Source organism: Uloborus diversus, chromosome 10, assembly GCF_026930045.1.
Source record: "Uloborus diversus isolate 005 chromosome 10, Udiv.v.3.1, whole genome shotgun sequence".
In the NCBI taxonomy this organism is placed as follows: domain Eukaryota; kingdom Metazoa; phylum Arthropoda; class Arachnida; order Araneae; family Uloboridae; genus Uloborus; species Uloborus diversus.
Genome location: NC_072740.1, coordinates 28,232,542 through 28,247,663, shown reverse-complemented (window position 1 = coordinate 28,247,663; position 15,122 = coordinate 28,232,542). Strand labels below are relative to the sequence as shown.

Below are 15,122 nucleotides of genomic sequence, written 5' to 3'. Positions count from 1 at the left end.
GAGTGAAAGTTAAGGATATAAAGCTATTTATGGAATGTTTGAAAATAACTTTTCTCTTCTTGGCCTGCCCTCATTAAATTGAAACTGTTTGTATGATGATACCTTGAATGGAAGTTTTTGGTTATTAGACACAGCTATGGACACAAAGAGAGGAGGGCAGCAAGACAAAGCCCCTTGAAGCAAATATTCATAGATTTTCTTTTTTTTTTTTTTTGTTGCCAATTTGACATTCCAAATGATTTTTTACGAATATTCGCTGCAAGAAAAGTTGAAAGAATTCTAACTTCAAATTCCAATCGTTTCTAGCTACTGAATATTTAATTCTAGAAGTGCAACTCGGCTCTTTGAAAATTCAAACAGATGCAGTCATAATTTGATTTGAATTTTACGTAGACATTCATACAGTGGCTCCCAAAAGTTCGTACTCCTACGACTTTCAACGAAATAGACCTCTATCAATTGGTTAGAGTTAATATTTTGGAATAGGTATTTAATTACAAGATCTATGATCAATTTTCAATAAAACTGCATAAAAAATTTTTAAAATATCAGAACTTATTTTTTTAAAAATCAAAAACCAAAAATTGCCAGAAATTTTATCTCACAAAAATCTTTGTACACTTTAAAAAATCTCTATATATTATTGAATAATTTAACTTCTTATTAAGTTATTATTAAGTAGAATATCATGCAGTATCAACAACACCTTTTAAACGTCTGGGAATAGATTTCATTCTTTTTTCTTTCTTTTTTTTGTGTAATTTCAGAGTAAGTGTTCAACCACACTTCGAGTCTTAATGTTTCTAGCTCTATTTTGTTTCAAAGCCGTATTTTCGTAATCTAGCCTCCAGATATCTCTAAATATGTTACATTTAGTTCAAATCTGGAGATTGAAAGGGTATTTTCTAAACTTTAGGACAATTTTTGAGGCACTAGGCGCAAACGTTGAAAACCGTGTGCTTCTTATCGTTATTTTGATAAAAAGACAACGTTGTTTCCAATAATCAAATTTTCTGCTAAGAGTTTAAAATTTGTTTTTGAAATATTTAAATAAACAGCATGATTCATTATTTCATCAAAAAATTCCAAACTACGAAGTCCTGGTGCTGATATGCACCCTCACAAGAACACCTTCACCGTCCTGATTAACTGCTCCAAATAAGTTCTTAAGATTAAGTTCCTAATTTTTTCTTCTATTTACAATTATACAACAGTTAAACCAAAAATGTTGAATTCATTTCCATTTGTAAGTGGACGTAATTCCAAAACGTTTTGAGCTTATTTATCTTTTTTTTTTTTTTTTGCGACAAAAAGCGTAAGCTTTCTGTTTTTCACACGAACAAAAAATTTCTGCGGGAAGAGGTCCCGTTTAATCCAGATAATCAGAGAACTTGGCGAACAATTTTAGGTGAAAATTAAGTGTAAAAATTTTCATTGAACTCTGCAAAAACTTTTACAACAATCAAATGTGCATTTTTTGCAAGGGTGGTGTACTGTAGCGCCGAAAAGGGTACTGGATATAAACGTCAGATTAATAATTTTCTTGATGTATTTTGCAGCGTTTCCCTATCTGTTTATTTAAATCTTATTTTTGAAAGTCAGGGGTGAAAGTGCACCACTCTGCCGGCAATCATTGACATAACATTATGTTAATATCTTCCATGATTTACTTAGTAGTTTAAATATTTTGTAGCTTGTCCTGTGTTTAAAATGAATTTAGTTTTATTTATTTAACACAAATAAAAATTTAAAAAAGTTCAAATATTTAAAAAAAATTTTTTTTTTTTCAAAAACCGTGGGGGGGGGGGGGGGTGCAAATGCACCCATGATCTGGCTCCCTCACTTTTTCAAGGCACGATCTACCACTGAGCATTGAGATATATTTTTGTCTAGATGTTAAACTTTCCTTCACTTAAACCTGGAATGTATATACAGTCATCCCTCGTATAACACGGCTTCAATATTGCACGGTACCAAATTTGCCGATTATTGTAACACGATTTCGATATTACATGGTACAACACTTTAATTCATAACTACACGGTTTTGATGTTGCAGAAATTTAGAAACTAAGAATTCAATTTTTGTTCAATACACTCTCTGTTAAAAATGTATGATAACAACTGTAATAAGTTTTTACTTTGTTTTTATGAAACTTTTACAAAAAATTGTCTGTCTTGGGCTCAAAAATTGGTTTCCCCGTATAACACTAACTTTCAACTTGTAAATACATACTTGATTTTTCTCATCAGTGTTCTAAAAGCAAAAGGTGAATATTATTTTGTTTCCAATGTATTGTAAGAAAATAACATTAGGATTAAACTTAAGCTAAATTTGGAAAACGATAAATGAAAAATGTAGTCAAAACAAAATATGAAATAAAGTAAATAGAATGATTCTATTTATTTTATTTTAAATTTTGTTTTGTTGTTTTCGCTCAGACAAATTTTATTGCTACAGAAAAGCGCAGATATTTTTTCTTATGGAATGCGTTTTGTTAGTACAGAAAGAAAAGTGGATTAAGTTTCTTCTGGTTGTGCATAACAGTTTTAATTTAAGGTATGTAAAATGATTAAGTTTTATCATTTATAACAACTCTTATTTTTAAATCAGTGGGTCTTTGTATGTTCTGGTTGCCAGTTTTCGTTGATATGTTCTATTGAGCCGAAATTTCATCTATTATAAAATTATGAATTGGTTTTGATATAACACGGTACACATTCCTTGATTTACGTTATTTCAAGGTCTCATATAACATGGTTTCGATATAACACGGTACACATTGACATGATTTATGATATGTATGTGATTAATTAGGTTAAAATGAGTAAAAAACCATTTATAAAATGGTCTCACTACTACACGGAACGAATTAACAGTCTTATACAAGGGATACCCCTGTATTAACAAATTTAACGCTATGCTTCACTCATAGCAATCTTGTAGCACATGATTTTTGCAAGTTACTTTACATTGTACTTGATTTCTTAAATGTAAAAAAAGCTACGGGAAACAATCATATGTACCAAGCTTTTTTATATATTTTTTAAGGGCTTGAAAATAGTCTAAACTGATTTCTTTATTTAGAGGTATCATTACTCTAGATCCGTATCTTGAATAAAAATATAATATCATGAATAAATGTTTTATGTTTGCAAATGCCCTGACCTTTCCTCCGACTTTTGCTCCTCTTTACCAACCTTAATTTTTATGTGTCATTACAGATTTTTTAAGAATTCTGGAAAAATTGTACTGTGAAATTTCTTTCTTTTAAAATTTCTCTCCCTCACCTCAAAAAATAAGTGTCATAATTTTTTTCATCTATATCCCACGGTTCACAGAGTTAAGTTTTTGAGTCATTAATAGAGGCATGAAAGTAATGTTCAAAATACTTTTTATACCTTGTGTTCCCAGACATCCAGAGGATTATTAAATCTGTATAAATATGAAAATCTCTTTTCTTCTTCTCATTACAGCTTTTAATAATAATTTCCAATATTCCCCTTACAAGTGGTTTGCATCTTTAACCAATGTGCCACTTTGCTTACTAACGTGTTAACTTTGCATTCTGTGCACAGGTTGATGTTGAGTTATAGTTGTTCGGATGTTTCATTAATATTTCAGTCGTCCTGTGTTTCTAAGTGGATTAACATGATTTAGTCATATACAAATGAAGGTGACACCATATAAGGTCACATGGGTTAAGCTCAAAAGATAAAAGCCACATGAAATCATTCGCTTTTCTTCCTGGCTTCAATTGCCATGTAGTAGGGCCAGTAAACTTTCTGTCAATTCAGCATAGCATCAGGCTGTGTACATTTAAACATTTATTGATTCTTGCTCAGTGAAATTTTAGCTTTCAATGCCAGCTAAAAAGTTTTGTGGAAGCTGTGTTTTCACTCAAGTTTTTTCAGCTAAGGGCTGCTTAATTTAATATGATTAGTCAATAGGGTGGAACTTAGTTTTCAAGTATAAAAATATGATCTTCACGCCCTCTAATTTGGTTCCTTTTTATGAAAACAAAATCAGGTAAAATTTTAGCAGGCGCTAACAATATTTAGAGATTGCTCAATGATAGGTTAGTTTTTAATGCACACATTACTTTATGGGAAAGGGGGGGGGGGGCGGTGCATAAGAATTTACTTTGATGATAATTTTATAAAAATACATTTATTATTACTTCAGTTTCCCATTTTAAATCATATTAGGTATTACTCAACTATGTCAATCCATAAATAATCCAAAAAAAAAAAAAATCAGATGAGACATTTTGTGTATCAATTAAAGTGAATGAATTAACCAGTGGTTCATAAAGTTTTTTTTTTTTTTTTTAATTTCATTTTTAGAAATTTTGGATATTTCCGACTACAATTGAAGGCTTGCTTTTAAGTCTTAAGTCCAGACTTTTTGGTTTAGTTAAATGTAAACCAGGAACTTCATTGAACGTTATTGCAAAGCTAGTAGAAGGTATAAGGATAGACAATCAAATATGCAAACAAATACCTAGAACAAAATAAACAAAGATAAGATTATAATGAATTTCTGGAACTCATATTTTTTTATTGCTGATCCAGCAAGGAGAGTTAGATTTATGTCACACAATTCTTTATGTCCGGTGGACGTCTTAAGTCATATTTTCTCAAGATCTGGACATCCAAAGCTCAATTTAAATTACTTTCAAAAAAAGAAGTCTATCAATCAAAAGACTGATGGTATTGGTGAACGCTATGTAAAATAAAGTTCCTGATATCAAGAGTTGAACTTACTCCAAGAAAATTAGTGTTGAGTTAAATTTAATTAAAATTGTAGAAGATATTGTTAAATAAGTCAATGATATTATTTCAATTGTTAAAATTTTGCAGTTGGATATTTTGAATGTAATCTAGACTTAAAGGAGTAAGGAGGATGATTTTTTAAACAGATTAACGATAGAATTATAGCCCTGCATGTTGTAAATGATCATACCAAATGTGAAATTGCTCTTATGAATGAGGAGAGACAGCAAGTTAACCTCAATGTAGAAAATCAATAGCAATTCTTATTAGAAACTATTGAAAGTCAAAGTATCCTGCTAGCAGAGACAAAAGTCATAGTTTTTGCAATGATGACACCTTTTTTATTTCAAATAAAAAAAGTTGAAGTCAATGTGTACAATAAAAAAAACTAATGCAATAATTTTAAATACATTTGTCAACTTTTCAAAAATTGTAATTTTCACTGTATTTTCTAAACTTTGATGCTGTTGAGCTACCTCTAAATATTATAGTACATCGTTCAAACTTTTCGTGGATCATTTTTATAGCAAATGAAACTAAGTAAAGGGGTGAGATATGCAAAAATCAGAGAGAAAAAATTTTCACTGCTTTTAACTCTTTGAATGGGGGGTCATTGAATTTTTAGAAATCTTATGAAAAAAAACACTATGAGTGTACCGTATGTGTGTATCCAGTGTGTTGTTAATGAAAGGAAAATAGTAAACATGGACAAGAGGTGTAGACAAGGGTGCGGCGGGCTGCTTCACCCCAACCTCCACACTTTCACAGAAATAGGGCCACCAATTTCATTCCAATGAAGAAAAAAAGAAACCTTTGCAGTCTTAAAAAATTGAAATAAATATTAGTAATAAAAAATTAACAAATGAAGAAAGTGACAAAAGTATTTTTCTGCAAAATTTTGAAGAAAATGAAATCTTTGAGCATTATTTATGGTACAAGATCCCACTAGGCTTGACCTACCCTAATCAAATTTCCTAAAATTGTTACCATTGATATAAAGTAAAATGTAAAAGTAAGAATTTCTACCTCTTCCATGTGACCTAATCGGGGTTGCAAGGGGTTGAAAGGTGTCTAAAAATGAGAAATTTACCCTCCTTGAGTTTCCGAAAACTGTTATTATAAATGAAGAATAAAAGATGGAAATGAAACACTAAACTAAGATTGCCTACGTTTTCCGGTCCCTAAGCAGGGTTGTCGTCGTATAAAAGGTTTTCAATGAGGGAGATAATTTACCCCTCATCGGGTTTTCGGAAATTGTTGCCATAAATGATGAGTAAAAGCTGCAATAAAAACGCTAAAGTAAGGTTGCCTACCCTTATACCGGCTCCTAATCAGGGTTGCCAGTGGTTAAAAAGTGCCCAAAAAAGAATAATTTACCCTCATCAAGTTTTCAAAAACTGTTGTCATAAATGAAGAGTAAAAACTGTAAAGAAAACATTAAAGTAAGGTTGCTTACCTGTTGTGTGTGAACTAATCAAGGTTGCCAGAGGCTAAAAGGTGCCCAAAATGAGTAATTTACCCTCATCGAGTTTCATATAAGTTATATAAAAAAAATGTAAAGTGCTCCAATCACAGGGTCAACAGTTCTCAGGGGTATGTCCAGGATTTTTCGCAGGGTCCGTTTTTTGTGAAAAATAAAATAATTTTGTGAAAAGTGAATTAATTTTGTGAAAAATCAAATAATTTCGCAAAAAAAAAAAAAAAAATTGTTAAATCGAAATTTTAGATTTTAGAACGGGCACAAACTGCATCATTTGAACTTAAAGTAGAGTGTTTTCCTCTTCTATGTTGAGAATATCATTCTGGTGTGTTTTTCTAGTATTTGGCGGGGGGGAGGCATCGCTCCCTCAAGTAGCAATATTTATCTCCATTCTACATTATGTTAAATTATACTAGAAATATTTCTGTACAGTTTTTAAAATAATTGTAACAAAAAAAATAATAAATAAATAAAATTCAGACAAGGGTTCAGCATTTAACTTTTTGACCCAAGACACTCTTAAAAAGCACAGAATTTCCTTTAAAACTTATAAATTCCGTCATTTTAACAAAAATAAAAAGAGATTTTATTTGTTTACTTCTTAACAATGTGTATTAAACTTCAAAAAATCGGATTCCCATAGCGGATGCAAAGAGATTGCAATTCTCAAAGTGAAGGCATCAAAGGTATAAAAACGGCTTGTAAAAGAAATATTTTTGATTAAATTATTTTTAAATTGCATTTTAGAGTCCTATGATAAACATATCATTAATATCTGTGGACACAGTTGAAGCAAAAATAAAATTAAACCATCGATTCAGCATTTTAATTTTTGACTTGAAAATGGAATTTTGCTTTAAAAACTTGAAATGCATGTTCTAACAAAAATAGAGACTTTTCATTTATTTGCATCCTAATAAGGCGAAGTTAACTTGAAAAAAGAACAAAATATGATTCTCATATCGGATGTTAAAATATTGTATTTTTCAAAATGTAGACATCTAAAGAAAAAAAAACGGCAAGTAAAACAGTTTATTTAAAGTTAATCATCCTTGTTAGCATTGAAAAATCAAACTCATATAATTTTCTCCCAAAATAACAGTTAAACATTGTACAGCACCATAAAAACGCAAATATTGACTAGCTGGTAAAATGATGAGAATAATTTCTAATCAAGTCATTATAAGGGATTAACGCCAGATTCTAAATGGCGATTAATTTTGAAGTTGGTAACCCTATCTGAAGCGATCATATTTTTCCCCCACCCTTACTATCTCTTTGCAGTTCTAAGTTCATTTCGCTGATATATATTATTATAGTTTATTAAATCATCAGCAGGGAGAAAAGTGCTTACCAGCGCCTTTTCAGAAAAGTTTACAACAACACCGCTGTTAATTAGCTGTGATAAAACAAACAAAATTATTTAAAACCAAACTTATTTTCAGCTGTTAATTTCTTTCCAAGTAACAAACAACAAGCATTATATTTATTTGGCAGTAGCAATTTATCGCTTGCAAGACTGCGGATTTTTTTTTCTTTGCAAAATTAGCAGATTTTGTATAGCTGATCCCTCTAATTTGACTTCAAAAAGGTTTCAAAAATTATCCGTTTAATATGCCTTATTTTGCTTTCAGATTTGCTCTTTCAATAAACAATTTGTGAAAGATCAGTTCTTGTTAATCAGAATTTGTGAAGGGTCCGTTTTGGTTGATCTGGATTTTGTGAAAGGTCCGTTTTGTTTGATCGGGATTTTGTGAAAGGTCCGTTTTGGTTGATCAGATTTTTGTGAAGGGTCCGTTAATGGACCCAAATATCCTCTGGCCAGACCTCTGGTTCTTGATAAACTTTACCATGTTTTGCAGAATCAAGAGAGGATGAGGATTCAGACTGCCGTTCCACAGACTATTGAAAGTCCAGAAAGTTTAGTAACGCTGGAAAATCTACCGTTTAAGAAGGATGAAAGCTTCAAGGAGTTGAACAAAAGGATGGCAAAAGATAATAATAATATGCGGCATTTTAATAGTAAGAATTATGATGTAGTTCTGTATACAATTTCCAAACAAAACCTGTTTCAAAGTACATATTTTTTTAAATTCATGAATTCCCAACTTTCTCAAGAATGGAACCCCCTTCTGTTTTTTTCTTTTTTTTGCAGTTTGGTATCCCTCCCCTGCCCTGCTCTTAGAGATCATTGGCGTCATCAGCTAAAATTTATTGGGGGGGGGGGTACCAAAGGGTGTTTCTGATCCAAAATTTCTGAAAATTGTGGGCTGACAAAATATTTTAAAACTGAAAAAATATTTCAAAAAAAATTTAATTTTTTATTTTTCTCTCAATGAATTTTATAAGCATAATTGGAGAGTTTTTAGGGAGGGAAGGGGAAGAGGAGGAAGGGTCAAGCTTCCTAATAGTTTCTGAGAGTTTCACACCATCTTCAGAAAGTAAGACAAATGTTTCCTCTGCTATGCAAGGAATTTTGTATAATCCCAAAACGTTTTCCTAGGTTTTAGGATCTAAATTTGGAATTTAACTAAACTAACAATATTTTCACTTTAATGTATTTCGTTTAATCTCAAATCAAGGATTTCTCGCTCAAATTATTTGTAAATTCTCATTTTAAATGTTTGCTATGTTTTCTATATCTTTGAAATCACTGCTTAAAGCTTCGATTTTCTTCAACATCGGCATGTCTCTCAGTGGCGTAGTAAGAAATTTTTCATGGATGGGAGGGAATTCACATTCAGACACATACATAAGTATACATACAAATAGATTGCCGAATTTTCAATATTTTCTGAAGCGAGGTAAAGACTTGCCTTTACCTTTTTTTTTCTTTTCAAAATTTATGCACAAAAATAAGTTCTTAATAATGCAGCTTTAGACAACCTTTGATGGTATTAGAGGAAGAGACTTGGAATATAGACCCTCCAGTAATCCTTTTCAAACGGACTTCAGAATTCGCTTAGGTGAGTTTGGTTATTATTTCTGGGAAAGGAAGGGTTGGGGTTTCTTGTAGAATATTTTTCAAAATTGAGGTTAATTTAAGCTGATCTTTTTGACGTTAGGGAGTTGGAGGTTTCTTGAGGAAATGTTTCAAAATTGTAGCTGTAAAAATGCAATTTTCAGCTGTCTTTAATGACTTTAATAAAAATTGAAAAGTTATTGGGGATTATATTCAGAAATTTCTTAAATTTCAACTCCGAAAAATGCAATTGCATGCAAGCTTTTGTGTAGTGTGAGGAGGGGTTACGGTAATCTTCTTGGGAGAATTTTAAAAAAAATTCTTCTTCAAAAGTTGGTTTTAAACAAGCTTTGGTGACACTAGGAAAAGATTGGCTCGCTCTGCAGAAATTATTTGGCATAGAGTGTTAAAAACGTGACTTTAGGTTTGTGATGAAAAGATTTTCGATGCTAAAATTATTTTCAGACTAAGTTTGGGAAGGAAAGGGGTTCAGGGTTCTCCCACGGGAAATTCCTAAGAACCAAATTATGAGTGACGTTAAAATAGGATGGGAGGTTTGGGGCCCTTTCTGGAAATTTTTCAAAGTTGGAGATGTAAAAATGCAGTTTTAGGCCACATTTGTGAGGCGGTGTTAGGGGAGAGTTGAAATTGTAAAGTCACTATTTTAGACTATATTTGGTAGTAATATTAAGGGAGGTTGGGAACAAAATGGGAGCTCAAAAAGCTTAAGAGCTTTAGAGGTAAAGTTTCAGCAACTGTCCCTATAGAACGTTTTTGATATTGAAGTTTTAGAAGTACAATTTCAGACTGTACGTACATTGAGAAAAGTTAGGTTAGGAGGTGGGTTTTCTCCCTTGGAAATGTTTCGAAATTGAAGGCCTAAAAATGCACTTTTTGACAATGCTTGGTAACGTCATGGAAAGGGATAAGGTTGAAGGATAAAGATTAAGGTTTTTCAGAATGAAGGTAAAAACTCAATTTTAAAGCTATCTTTGCTGATACTGAAAGAAGCAGTGGGGAGTTCAGGGACTCTATCCCAATAAGATAGCATTCTAAACCTATATCTTTGATGACGTTAAACAAAAGGGAGGTTCTCCCCTCAAAATTTTTAATTGCCATCCCAAAAACCCAATTTTGGATATATTTGCTCAAGTTATGGAAGAAGGATGGATAAGCAGCTCCCCTCCGAAAAATTCCAAAATTAAAATCCTCGAAATGAAATTTTAGATTGTCTTTGATGGTATTAGACAGGGAATGGGGATCAGAGTTCTTCCCGTAATTTTTCCGAAATTAAACGGCAAAAGAATTTTAGGCACTGAGTATACATTCACACAAGTGTGCACATGCGTATATTATTTTATTGCTTAATAGGTGAACAATAACCCTCTATTCCCCCTTGGCTACACCACTTTGTCCTCTAATGACTAATCTTGCTACCTATTTTAGACTGATGATAATAATTACAGGGAGATTCAAACAAGACTTGACCACGAAGCGAAGGATGCGGGCACCAAAGATGCCCATTATCCATTGAGCAAGAATAACGCATGCTGGGCAGTCAAACCATGCTTGAATTACCCCTTAGTATTGTTTCATTTTCTTTCATAAGTTTATTTTGTTTTAGTTACATAATAAATTATGCATAGATATATCTTTTTGAAATTAAAACAGTACAAAATTTCCACAGAAAATGGTGGATTTTTATCTTTCTAATCATTGAAGGGGTCCGATCCTCAATTATTGAGGGGATCCAGACCCCTCGACCCCGCCCCCCGGCCACGACGCCAATGTTAGAGATAATCAAAATCCATAGTGACAAATATTTTTACTATTACATAGTTAAATTTTAGAAAAGAGGGCTTAAAACTTTTTGCGGGAGGAATTTAGAAAAAGAAGTAAAGCCAAGAAAAAAACAAAATAAAAGTTTTTTTTTTTTTTTAAATTCATAAAAAAATACAAAGATTGTTCTGTCTGGAAAAAGTTTTTCTTCATCTTACTTGAAATTAAATTTCCTACATTTTAGTTTTTTTCTGGTGCAGTTGATTTGGGGTCTGTGGAGTAAAAAGTACAAAAACCTGCTGAAAATATTATAAAACATTAAATAACTTTTTAAACTAAGATTTTAAGAAATAAATTATAGCCTATGCTACTTCCTGATAATATAGCTATTTATGTTGAAGAAATGGTTAAAATCGGTACAGTAGTTTTGGAGCTTACCCTGGTCGCACATACTACATATATAATTAGCCATTTATGTACATAGGCTAGCCACCAAGGCGGTTAGGTTAGTCACCGATCTTGGATGTGTGAAGCACTACCACTGAGCCACTGGACTTCTTAATACTATAAAACCTGTCGATAATTTACCATGTTTTATAAGGAGTAGTGTCATTTCTTAAAAGACTGGAAGGCAGCTAAGAGAGAGAGAGTTTCCGTCAAATGTCTTTTTAGCTCAACATAGTTCTAAAATCTTGGAAAATCTTGTTTAACTGATTTCTATTCCCTCATATTTTCGGCCAAAAATGTATATTTTCAGTCCTTCAGACATTTTTGCTTAAAGTAAGAAAAATACAATTTCATTTTTACAAAACTTTATTCTTCTTGGATGCAGATTTTCTACCTGATTGTTATTTTAGTTTTCTTGATTCTTGCTTTCTTTATTTTAACCTCTACTTCTTGAATTTTTCTTGTAGCAAAAAAATATTTATCAGCACAGAATGTTGTAAGAGTAATGTATAACACACATCTAAGGTACATTTAAAAGAATTATTTTCATATTTTCAAAATAAATTTGAGTTTGACTAAAAGTATTAATTTGTGTCTATACCAATAACCTAAATTTAAAGGAGCCATATTGCACCACTCAACTCATACAGATAAACAAAGGAATAACATTCTGATAGGGGATATAATGATAAAATTTGATCTGACCTCAGGTTCACTGTGGGCAGTAGAGGGTTAAAATAGATATTACATTTCTTGTGTTAATACTGATAATCTATTTCTTCTAATCCCAGGTTAAAGTTTTAATTTCCGTTGGCGGTAATGATTTAAAAAGTCAAATAAACAACATGCTGAGAAGAAATGTTACGGATGAAGTTGCAGAGTTACATTCATTAACCGGCAAGAGATTTAAAAACATCACAAAAAAGCCTTTGACACTAGACACACTAGACTTTGACTTAACACTAGTTTTTATTTCCAAAATTTGGGAATGAAAACCTTCCAATATTTTGATTAGAGAACGGGAAAAATAATGGAAATTTTTCATTTAATCGCACAAAATAACAATAAAAATCGTTTTTTTTTTAAATCTAGAATATTGTTAAGTATTATAAGCTTTTACAATGTCTTTTTTTTTTGTTATAGAAGTTTCTCAAAAAGTATTTAAAAATTTGGCTACAGAGCTCAAAATAAAAGAAGCGGTGGGAGACTGCCCGAACCAAACCAAAGTTCAAAGAACTCAAAAGTCATTATTTTTGTTTTTTTAATGTAAAAATTTCAGTTTCGAAAATGAAAATACAATCAAACCTCGTTATTGCAACACCCGGATTTCACGACACTCCGGATGTCACGACACTTTTTCAAAGTCCCAAACTTATGCCATAAATTTAATGTTAAATGTCTCCGGGTTTTATAACAATTTTTGGGGCAACTCCAGTTACTATGACACTTTGAGCTGCGTAGATTGGATCAAGTATTTCTTTGCAATTGAAAAATTTTCCGTAGAATAATTTTGGAAATGTTTGGTGTCAGAATTTTTGACTCGTACAAGAGATTTGATCAGGCATGACACCTCAAAAATGGTGGGGGACGAGTAGATAAGTTCTGAAAGGTACAGGTTTCAGACTTTGACAGAAGGGACAATACAGAGGAATTCAAAGTAGGTGGATTGCAATACTGGACAAGGAAAACAGCAAGAGAAGAGAAAGACCATAGCTACCTTAAGCTAAGCTGTAGGTGGTCTCTACAAGCGTTTTCCGTGAGAGAAAAAAATATAAGAGCTCCTCATTATATTGAAACGGGACACACAACTCTAAAGTGGATAAAAGAATTAGAAAGGGTTTTTTCACCTTCGAAAGGTGGGGGCTAGGCCGTCAAAATCTAATCAAATTGCGGACAAAAGTGAAGAGTCTTGAATTGGTTTCTTTCTTGCTGATAATTTCGTGGAAAGGAGGAGTGTTAAAAATGTTATTTGAAAGTTTAGCAAACACTTATTGAAAAGTAATGTAGAATTAAAATAATAATAATAATAAATGAAGTATTTTAAAAAAAATATTTTTGTTATATTCACCAATAACTCAAATTTACATTAGTTGAATTTTTTTGAAAGCATAAAAACTATTAATTTTTTCATTAAATCTAATTTTATTGTGAACTAATGTTTAATAATGAATTTTTAAACTATCCGGTTATGACGTCGCTCCGGCTATGACGACACTTTGTTGACAGTCCCAGCGGTGTCGTGTTAACAAGGTTCGACTGTATTTAGTTTTTGTTATGAACTGTCTTTCGGACAAGTAGATGCCTTATTACATCCTTGTGACCTCACACAATAGATCTATTAAATAAACACAATCGCTTGCTCATAAATATCTTTTTTCATTATTTGCAGTGGATAATTTCACTTCAAATATTAAAATGAGACATTTCTGAGCCTGATATTGAAATATGATATTGAATCTGAGCATGATATTGAAATGAAATATTTCTGATAAGATGTTTCTAGTCAAAGAATTAAAATGTTACCAGGAAACACCTACCATAAAGAAACATTCTTCTAAAAGTTATGTCTATTATCCATTCTAAAAGGAAATCATTTACAATTGTAATTGTCAAATTTAAAAATACATCCCATTTGATTAACATATTGAGATTTTGAAACCTGTAAAGATAAATGAAATTTTTTTTAATGACATCTTTTTTTTTTTCAGGATGCAAAGGCAAGAAAAGTTGGCAGAAAACATTGATTAATTGTTAAAAATAAATGTATAACAAATATAATGACTGCTTTTTGTAATTTTGCATAATAAAAATTGTATTAACTTATCATTCTGGTCCTTTTAAATTTTTGTTATCTTATTACGTATTAAGATTGGGGATTATAGGAACTGCAAACTAACTTATAAAGTTGCTCAAAGTGAAAGTTTCTAATTTGATACTCCTAATGCATTTGCATATCATTGAAAACGTCAAAAGAAGCTAACTTCTGTATAATTTAATTAAAACGTTCAAACAACTTTCACACCACTTCTTGTGGTGTTCAAAATTCACTTTTCAGCTATATCTTGATAATTATCTGGAAAATTGTTTTCTTTCACTGTCAGTACTCTAACCTAGTTGTATGTTTTATTAGTTTTGTGTGTTTTTAGTATAAAATTGGGTGGATGTATGATCATACGTTTTTTAAAAATATCCGGATTGTAAAGATAAGAGTAAATAAAACTATTACATTTGTAGAAATTGCGTTTAAAAGGTGTTAATCCTTCAAGAGAAAAGTGGGAGTTGATGTTCTGGAGTAGATATACACACATACAGATGTAAATATTACTTTAAGACAAAACAAATGATGTCTGGAAATTTTTGTAGCTTAATTACAATTCAAATAAGCACAATACACAGTAAATGACGAAATTTATTTGCGAATTATGTTAACTTTGTCTGTGAATTAATTTAAATACTCATTTTGGGATGTTCTGTGCGTTTTCTGGTTTGTTGCCTGGTGGTGTTTTTGTGCAATGCATCCAAGAGAAGTATATGTGGTCAGAATTAAATTGCATATCAGTTTGCAGCGAATTTGACATGACAAAACTCACTTTTCTACTAGTTTCTGAGAAATTTACAGCAAACTTGATACACCGAAACTATTTTTCAATACAGTTCGCAACTAACATGCAGCAAATTT

General features: G+C 31.5%; 1 long non-coding RNA gene across 3 annotated transcripts in view; it reads left to right on the top strand.

Annotated features, from left to right (window-relative positions):
• Nucleotides 1-14,258, top strand: part of LOC129231402 (uncharacterized) — a 38,115-nt gene extending 23,857 nt beyond the window's left edge. For 2 of the 3 annotated variants that reach the window (XR_008581251.1, XR_008581250.1), the window contains 2 exons: nucleotides 8,118-8,277; nucleotides 14,152-14,258. This is a non-coding gene — a long non-coding RNA (uncharacterized LOC129231402). The remainder of the gene's footprint in view (nucleotides 1-8,117; nucleotides 8,278-14,151) is intronic. The other variant, XR_008581252.1, reaches the window with a different exon arrangement.
• The last annotated feature ends 864 nt before the right edge of the window (nucleotides 14,259-15,122 follow it).